General features: G+C 42.3%; 2 non-coding genes and 2 pseudogenes across 2 annotated transcripts; all 4 read left to right on the forward strand.

Annotated features, from left to right (window-relative positions):
* The first annotated feature begins 287 nt into the window (after positions 1 to 287).
* LOC121366829 lies at positions 288 to 404 on the forward strand. The gene has a single exon (XR_005957232.1). It is a non-coding gene; the product is annotated as a 5S ribosomal RNA (ribosomal RNA).
* A 414-nt stretch (positions 405 to 818) lies between these two features.
* Positions 819 to 939, forward strand: LOC121366831 (annotated as a pseudogene).
* A 2750-nt stretch (positions 940 to 3689) lies between these two features.
* On the forward strand, positions 3690 to 3805 carry LOC121366832 (annotated as a pseudogene).
* Positions 3806 to 8506: 4701 nt separating this feature from the next.
* On the forward strand, positions 8507 to 8629 carry LOC121366830. Its single transcript, XR_005957233.1, has one exon. It is a non-coding gene; the product is annotated as a 5S ribosomal RNA (ribosomal RNA).
* Positions 8630 to 8682: the final 53 nt, after the last annotated feature.

Genomic DNA, 8682 nt, shown 5'->3' on the forward strand with positions numbered 1-8682 from the left:
GTGGCCACCCCAGCGATTCTTAATAAGTTTTAACTGCGGAGACAAAACTTCGTTTCGAAGCGCAAACAATTGCCTGACGTCTTTTCATTGTAGATAATGGCAATTCGAACCTTATCGACTAAGCCCCCGCCCCCCCACCCCACCCCCGCGCTAAAATTCAGAACGTGTGTCTGGCCCCACCGAACGCCATTTTACCTGTCCGTCTCACTACACAGAAAACAAAAACGAATGCTGCATGTTGACTTTCCTGAAAATTACATACTATACCCTATTTTACATCAGTTGTTGTCTACGGCCATACCACGTTGAAAGCACCGGTTCTCGTCCGATCACCGAAGTTAAGCAACGTCGGCCCCGTTAGTACTTGGATGGGTGACCGCTTGGGAACACCGGGTGTGTAGACATTTTTTTTTTTCTATTAAGAATTTTTTTTTTTTTTTAATTTACTTTTGAATATCGATTTTATTGTTTTTATATTTTTTAGGCTAGTCATAATTACAATCACCTTTTAACGAGACCTGTGGAACCATGCCAGCGATTCTTAAATAAGTGTTTAAGCTGCGGAGACAAAACTTCGTTTCGAAGCGTCAAACAATTGCCTGACGTCATTTGTCATTGTGATAATGGCAATATCGAACCTTAGTGCAGACTAAACCCCGCCCCAACACACCCCACCCCCGCCTAAAATTCATGAACGTGTGTCTGGCCCCACCGAACGCCCTTTTACCTGTCCGTCTCACTACACGAAAACAAAAACGAATGCTGCATGTTGACTCTCCTGAAAATTACATACGTATACCTCTATTTTACTCATTGTTGTCTACCGGCCATACCACGTTGAAAGCACCGGTTCTCGTCCGATCACCGAGTTAAGCAACGTCGGGCCCGGTTTAGTACTTGGATGGTTGACCGCTTGGGAACACCGGGTTGCTGTAGACATTTTTTTTTTTCTATAAGAATTTTTTTTTTTTTTAATTTACTTTTGAATATCGATTTTATTGTTTTTTATATTTTAGGCTAGTCATAATTACAATCCACCTTTTAAACGAGACCTGGGGAACCAGTGCACAGCGATTCTTAATAAGTGTTTAAGCGCGGAGACAAAACTTCGTTTCGAAGCGTCAAACATTGCCTGACTTCATTTGTCATTTGTAAGATAATGCAATTCGAACCTTAGTGCAGACTAAGACCCCGCCCCAACAACCACCCCACCCCCGCGCTAAAATTCATGACCGTGTGTCTGGCCCCACCGAACGCCATTTTACCCTGTCCGTCTCACTACCACAGAAAACAAAAACGAATGCTGCATGTTGACTTCCTGAAAATTACACTAGCGGATTACCTCTATTTTACATCAGTCCCTTTGTCTAACCTCCGCCATACCCACTCTTTGAAAGCAGTATCCCGCTTTCTCGCCGATCACCGAAGTTAACAACGGCGTGGCCCCGGCTTTATTGTAACTTGGATTGGTGTGTACCCCCCCCGCTTGGCGAACACCGTTGGTTCGTCTGTATACCTTTATTTTTTCTTTCTATTAAGATTTTTTTTTTTTTTTTAATTTTACTTTTGGAATCTCGATTTTAGCTGTTTTTTATTTTTTAGGCTAGTCAATTACAATCCCCTTTTAACGAGACCTTGGAACCAGTGCACAGCGATGTCTTAAATAAGTGTTTAGGCCTGCTGAGACAAAACTTCGTTTTCGAAGCGCGTCAACATTGCCTGACGTCATTTGTCATTGTAAGACTATGCAATATCGAAAACCTTAGTGCAACTAGACCCCCGCCCCAACACACCCCACCCCCGCGCTAAAATTCATGAACGGGTGTCTGTGCCCCACCGCACGCCAGTTTAGCCTGTCCTTCCACTACACGAAAACCAAAAAACGATAATGCTGCATGTTTACTTCCTCCTGAAAATTACATGACTATATCCGTCTATTTTACATCATTTGTTGTCCTTACGGCCATACCACGTTGAAAGCACCGGTTCTCGTCTCGCTCCACACCGCAAGTTAAGCAACGTCGGTGCCCGGTTAGCTACGTGGATGTGTTACCGCTTGGGAACACCGGGGGCTGTAACATTTATTTTTTTTTCTATTAAAGAAGTTTTTTTTTTTTATAATTACTTTTGAATATCGCATTTTATTGTTTTTTTATATTGTTAGGCTAGTCATAATACAATCCCTTTTTAACGAACCTTTGGAACCAGGGCACAGCGATTCTTAATAATGTTTAAGCTGCCGGAACAAAACTTCGTTTCGAACCAGCGTCAAACAATTGCTCTGACGTCACTACTTGTCATTGGTAAGTCATACATGGCAATTAATCCGAACTTCGTTTTCACGCTGCGTGCAGACTAAGACCCCGCCCCAACACACGCGCCACACGGCATTCCCAGTGTCGCTAATAATTCATGAACGTTGGGTTTCTGGCCCCAACTCCTGAACGGCCATTTCTTACCTGTCCCGTGCCCTCACTACCACCTCCTAGACAACACAAATAAACGCATGCGCATGTTCTGATCTTCCCTGCAAAATTACTATACGTCTAATCCCCTTTTTTCCTTTCCACCACATTTTTCATCATTTTTCGTTGTCGCCACGTGCCTATACCACGTGGGAAAGCACCGTGTCTCGGGCCGATCCACCGAAGTTAAGCAACGTCGGGCCGGTTAGTACTTGGATGGGTGACCGCTTGGGGAACAACGGGTTCTGTGACATTATTTTTTTTCTATTAAGACTTTTTTTTTTTTTTAATTGTCTTTTGAATATCGATTTTAATTGTTTTTTATATTTTTAGGCTAGTCATAATTAACAATCACCTTTTAAACGAGACTGCTGGAACCTGCACAGCGATTCTTAATAGTGTTTAAGCTGCGAGACAAATCCTTCGTTTCGAAGTCCGTCAACAATTGCCTGACGTCATTTGTCTTGTACTAATGGCGAATATCCGAACCTTAAGTGCAGACTAGACCCGCCCCCACACACCCCACACCCGCGCTAAAATTCATGAAACGTGTGATCTGGCCCCACCGAACGCCTTTTACCTTCCGTCTCACTACCACAGAAAACCAAACCGATGCTGCATGTTGACCTGTTCCTGAAATTTACACTACGTTACCTCTATTTTACAAATCAGTGTTGTTGCTACGCCATACCACGTGAAAGCACAGGTTCTCGTCCGATCAACCGAAGTTAAGCACCGTCGGGCCGTTTATTACTTGGATGGGGTGAACCGCTGGACACCGGTGCTGTAGACATTATTTTTTTTTCTATTAAGAATTTTTTTTTTTTTTTATTTACTTTTGACTATCGATTTTATTGTTTTTGATAATTTTTAGGGCTAGTCATAATTACAATCACCTTTTAACGAGACCTGTGTACCAGTTCACAGCGATTCTTACATATTTTTAAGCTGGCGGAGCCACAAAACTTCGTTTCGAAATCCGTCAAACACTTGCCTGACGTCCCTTTGTCATTGTAGATACATTTCAATATCGACCTTAGTGCAGACTAAACCCCCCCGCTCCAACCAACACACCCCCCCACCCCCGCTAAAATTCAGAACGTGTGTCTGGCCCCACCGAACGCCATTTTACTGTCCGTTCTCACTCCACAGAAAACAGAAAACGATGCGGCATGTTGACTTCCTGAAAATTCCATACTAATACCCTCTTTTTACATCGTTTTTGTCTACGGCCATACCACGTTGAAAGCACCGTTCTCGTCCGATCACCGGAAGTTAACAACGTCGGGCCCGGTTAGTACTTGGAGGGTGACCGCTTGGAACACCGGTTGCTGTAGAACATTTTCTCATTTTTTTTCTATTAAGAATTTTTTATTTTTTTTTTAATTTCTTTTGAATATCGATTTTCTATTGTTTTTTAATTTTTTAGGCTAGTCATAATTACCATCAACCTTTTACGAAGACTCTGTGGAACAGTGCACAGCGATTCTTAAATAAGTGTTTTAAGTTAAGCTGCGGAGACAAAACTTCGTTTCGAAGCGATCAATACAATTGCCTGAACGTCAATTTGCTGGCATGTTAAGATAATGGTGACAATCTCGTGAATCGAACCTTCAATTGCAGTACTCAGATACTCCGACCTCAGTTAGCCCCAACACACCGCGTCACACCCCCGGCCGCTTAAAATCACGAACGTGGTGTCTGGCCCCACCGAACGTCCATTTACTCTGTCGCGTCTCACGAACAACAGAAAACAAAAACGAATGCTGCATGCTTTGAACTTCCTGAAAATTACATACTATACCGTTCTCGAATCTTTACCAGCTACTCAGCTTGTTGTCTACGGCCCATCACCATCGTTGCATAAGCCCGGTTTCTCGCTCCGCGATGTCCAAATTAGTTAAAGGCAATTTCTTTCGGGCCAAATAAAATCCTTGCAACTTGGGTCGAGCCGCTTGGGAACTGATCCGTGCTGTAGACATTTTTTTTTCTTCATTTTCTTTGAATCTTCGTTCTATTAACATTGGAAACTTTTAAAATTTACTTTATGGTATCGCGACAGTCTGGAATGGCTATTACCTTTTTAGAGCGATGTCATAGATGATCAAATCACAGCCCCCATTCATCGTAGACCGGTTGAACCGTGAACAAGTCCGATTCTAAATACAAGTCGTTTAAGAGCTCGGCGACACAACTGCGTTTCGTGGGCCGATCATACCCTAATTGCTATTCGTCAGGGTCTCATTGTAAGCTATGGGTTCAATATCGAACCTTAGTCGCGTCGACCAAGTATCCCGCCCCACCACACCCAACCCGCTTCCCTCGGGCTATTAAAGCTTGGCCAAAGAACGTATGTCCGGGCCCCTTTCCGAACGCCATGGAAACATACTAGTCTTGAACCTGTCCCGGTCTCACTAAACATCAGAAAACAATAACGAATGCTGCCGCAATGTTGAATATCCCTGAAATTACCATACAATTTTTGATATACCACCTATGGTTAACAAAACATCAGTTGCTTTTTTACGGGCTGACTTCAATACACTATACCACGTTGAAGCGCAACGCGGTTCTCGTCGTATCAACAACTATCTATCACCGCCGTTCCAGCAACGCTCGTGCCCGTCTAGGTAATTGGATCAATGAACCGCTTGTGTAGCACAATATGTGCTGTAGACATTTATGTGTTAGCAAAATAATGTTTTATGTTTTAATTCTTTTATTTCCCTTGAAAGTTTTATTATACTGCTGCTTCTATTGCAAATGAAGTTTGTTTTTTGTGATTTTTAACGGTTTCTGCATCATTGCCTTTAAATTATTAAGAAAAATATCCTGATATGGTTGACACAGAATTTCTACTGCTTATTAGTGCTATTCTGGACTCGCTGTACTGAGGAATGGAAACAGGCTATTTTTACAATATATTAAAATTCTCACAAGTTAACGATTTGTGTTTTGATTAAATATTAATGAAATCATACATTGTAAGTAAATTTAATTATTAATGGATAGATTCTTAATTAATGTCACGAAATAGGTAAATCGACCAATGTGGTTGACGTCAGCTGCGTGGGAAGCATCCCATAGTGTTTGTGTATAGAATTCGGAAAGAATCAGGTTGTGTTGGAACAACGGCCCCATGACAGTGTAGGTCCAGGGTCCAATGACTTCGTTCGGATGTTGTTGAAGAGCCTTTGATTTTAAGTCAAGCGCATTACATTACCTTACATCCTCCTAAGTGACTTCATATTCAAGCTACCATCTAGCCAATGTCCCGTTTGCCCAAAAGACGAAAGAAATATGTGCCGCCATTTGTTGTATTGTGAGCCCACCCCATGATTTTAATTTCTATTTTTAAGAATTATCGTATTATAAGTTAACGTGTACTGGGTTTTTGCTTTACAATATTGAAAAAAATAGATATACTGAGTTTCTGTTTCGTGGTATATCTGATTTGTCACCTGTTCGCGTCTCACTATGGACAGAAAACAAAAACGAATGCGCGACACATGTTGACCTATCTATTCGGTTAACAAATGGGTATATGCCCCTCTACCATACGCATCGATAAGGAACGTAAATCTGTATGGTGTCAAGAGACCGTTTATAGCGGAATCAACGGCGAAATATTAATATTGGGTAAGTTTATTTTTCAGCTTTCTGTGTACGAGCAATACTTGTATGAAGACTTTCTAATCAATATCACGCTTTAATAATTATAATCTTCGTCGCATCGCCGGTTAATATAAAAAATATGGTTTTCGCTTGTCATCTCATAAACGATCACCGGTAGTAGATTATATTCCAGACTAACGCCACAATGTTTTTGAATTCTGTAGATTTAGGTTTTTATCTCTGGTAACAACTATTTAAATTAAGATGAAATATTTTAAAGTCGCTACCCGTTTTATATGTAGATGTGTGGTAATTGTGTGTGTGAATGTGTGTTTTCTGTGTGTAACCTGTTGTACTGATTTTTAGACATGTTGTGTGTGTCAAACTGGGGGGCATATTACATGTGAATGAAGTGCGGTACATGGTTGAGATATGTGTGATCTTTTTAAAGTCGATCTTATCTTGTGATTTTCTGTATACACCAAATGTTGAGTTAACCAACAGTCGATAAAAAAAAAAAACCGTGTCTTATCCGATCACCGAAGTAAACAACGTCGTGCCCGGTTAGTACTTGGCTGGGTGACCGCTTTGGGACACCCCGGTGCTGTCACATTATTTTTTTTTTCTAGTAAGAATTTTTTTTTTTTTTAAGTTACTTTTGAATTCGATTTTAGAGTTTTTATATTGTTAGGCTAGTCATAATTACAAGCACCTTTTAACGACACCTTGGAACCAGCGCACCGCGATTCATTAAATATTGTTTACGCCTGCGGAGACAAAATTCGGTTTCGTTAGCGGTTCAACAATATCGCCTGACTTCATTGTCTAAAAAGAGCCATGGCAATCATCGGTAACCTTAGTGCAGATTAAGACCCTCCGCTCCAACACACCCCACCCCCGCTCGAAAATTCAATGAACGGGTGTGTCGTTCCCCACCCGAACGCATTTTTACCTGTTTCCTTCTCACTACCGAAAACAAGAACGAATGCTGCTGTTGACTTCCTGAAAATTACATACCGGATACCTCATTTTACAATCAGTTTGTTGTCTACTCGGGCTCATACCACTTGAAAAGCAACACGGTTCTCGTCCGATCACACGAAGGTGTAAGCAACGTCCTGGTGGCCCGAGTTAGTACTTGGATCGGGTGACTCCAGCTTTTGGTAACAAATTCCGGTGACGGTTAGAGTGGGGTGCTTGTCGATCACAGGTTTCCGTTTTTATGTTCTTTACATTGGTGGAAGGAATTATTATTATTTTTTGTTTAATCGGCTACTTTTCCTGGATCATCGATTTTATTGTTTTTATATTTAGTTAGAGCTAGGTCTCAATTACAATCGGGGCGGGCGTGGGAGTTTAAACGAGAAACCTTGGAACCAGTGCCAACAGCGCTTCTTAAATAAGGTTGTTTAACGCTGGCGGAAGACCAAAAACTTCGTTTCGAAGGCGTTCAAACACTTGTGCCTGACTCATTTTGTCTATTGTGGAAGACGGATACATGGCAGATATCGGAACCTTAGTGCCGACTAAACCCCGTCCTGCCACCACACTCCACCCATCCGAGGCGCTCCGTCGGCGTGGCCCAAAAATTCCACGTAACATACCGAGTTGTCTGTCCTGGCCCCAACCGACAGGCCTGTGAGACGAGATGGCATTTTGTACCGGGTGCGACGATGGGTGGCCTACACCGAGCTAACAACAGAAACTACGGCCGCGGTCGTGGCGCTGCGCGCAGGCGGTAGTGACCGCTCAGTGTCCTGAAAATTACATTTACGTATCCACCCGCTATTTGACATCAAGTTGTGACTCGGAGCGGCACACTGACAGGGGAGGGGGACCAACGTTGAAGAGCAAGACCCGGTTTCATCGTCTCCGACCCATCACCGAAGTTTAAAGCAACGTCGGGCCCCGGTTTAGTACCCTTGGGAGTGGTGCAAGTACCGCTTGGGAACATTACCGGGTGCTGTAAGACATTTTCTTTGTCTTGTTCTATGAGAATATCTATTCCGTTATGTTTTAAATTTACTTTTGAATATCGATTTTAATCTGTTTTTTATAATTTTTCAGGCTAGTCTAATAACTTAACAATGCACCTTTTCACAACCGAGTACCTGTGGAACTTCATTGCATCAGCGATTTCTTTAAATACGTGTTTAAGCTGCGGAGACAAAACTTACTTCGTTTCGAAGGCGTCAACAATTGCATGAACTCCATTTGCATTGTAAGATATGCAATATCGAACTTCGTGCAGACTAAATCCCCGCCCCAACACACCCACCCCCCCATAGCGCTAAAATTCATGAACGTGGTCTGGCCCCAGCCGGAACGCCTTTTACCCTGTCCGTCTCCTACACAGAAAACAAAACCAATGCTGCCTGTTGACTTCCTGAAAATTACATACGTATCCTCTATTTTCATCGTTGTTTGTCTACGGCCATAACCACGTTGAAAGCACCGGTTTCTCGTCCGATCACCGAAGTTAAGCAACGTCGGGCCCGGTTAGTACTTGGATGGGTGACCGCTTGGGAAACACCGGGTTGCTGTAGACATTTTTTTTTTTTTTTCTATTAAGAATATTTTTTTTTTTTAAATTTACTTTTTG

This window comes from Gigantopelta aegis, unplaced genomic scaffold (genome assembly GCF_016097555.1).
Source record: "Gigantopelta aegis isolate Gae_Host unplaced genomic scaffold, Gae_host_genome ctg7309_pilon_pilon, whole genome shotgun sequence".
Taxonomy (NCBI): domain Eukaryota; kingdom Metazoa; phylum Mollusca; class Gastropoda; order Neomphalida; family Peltospiridae; genus Gigantopelta; species Gigantopelta aegis.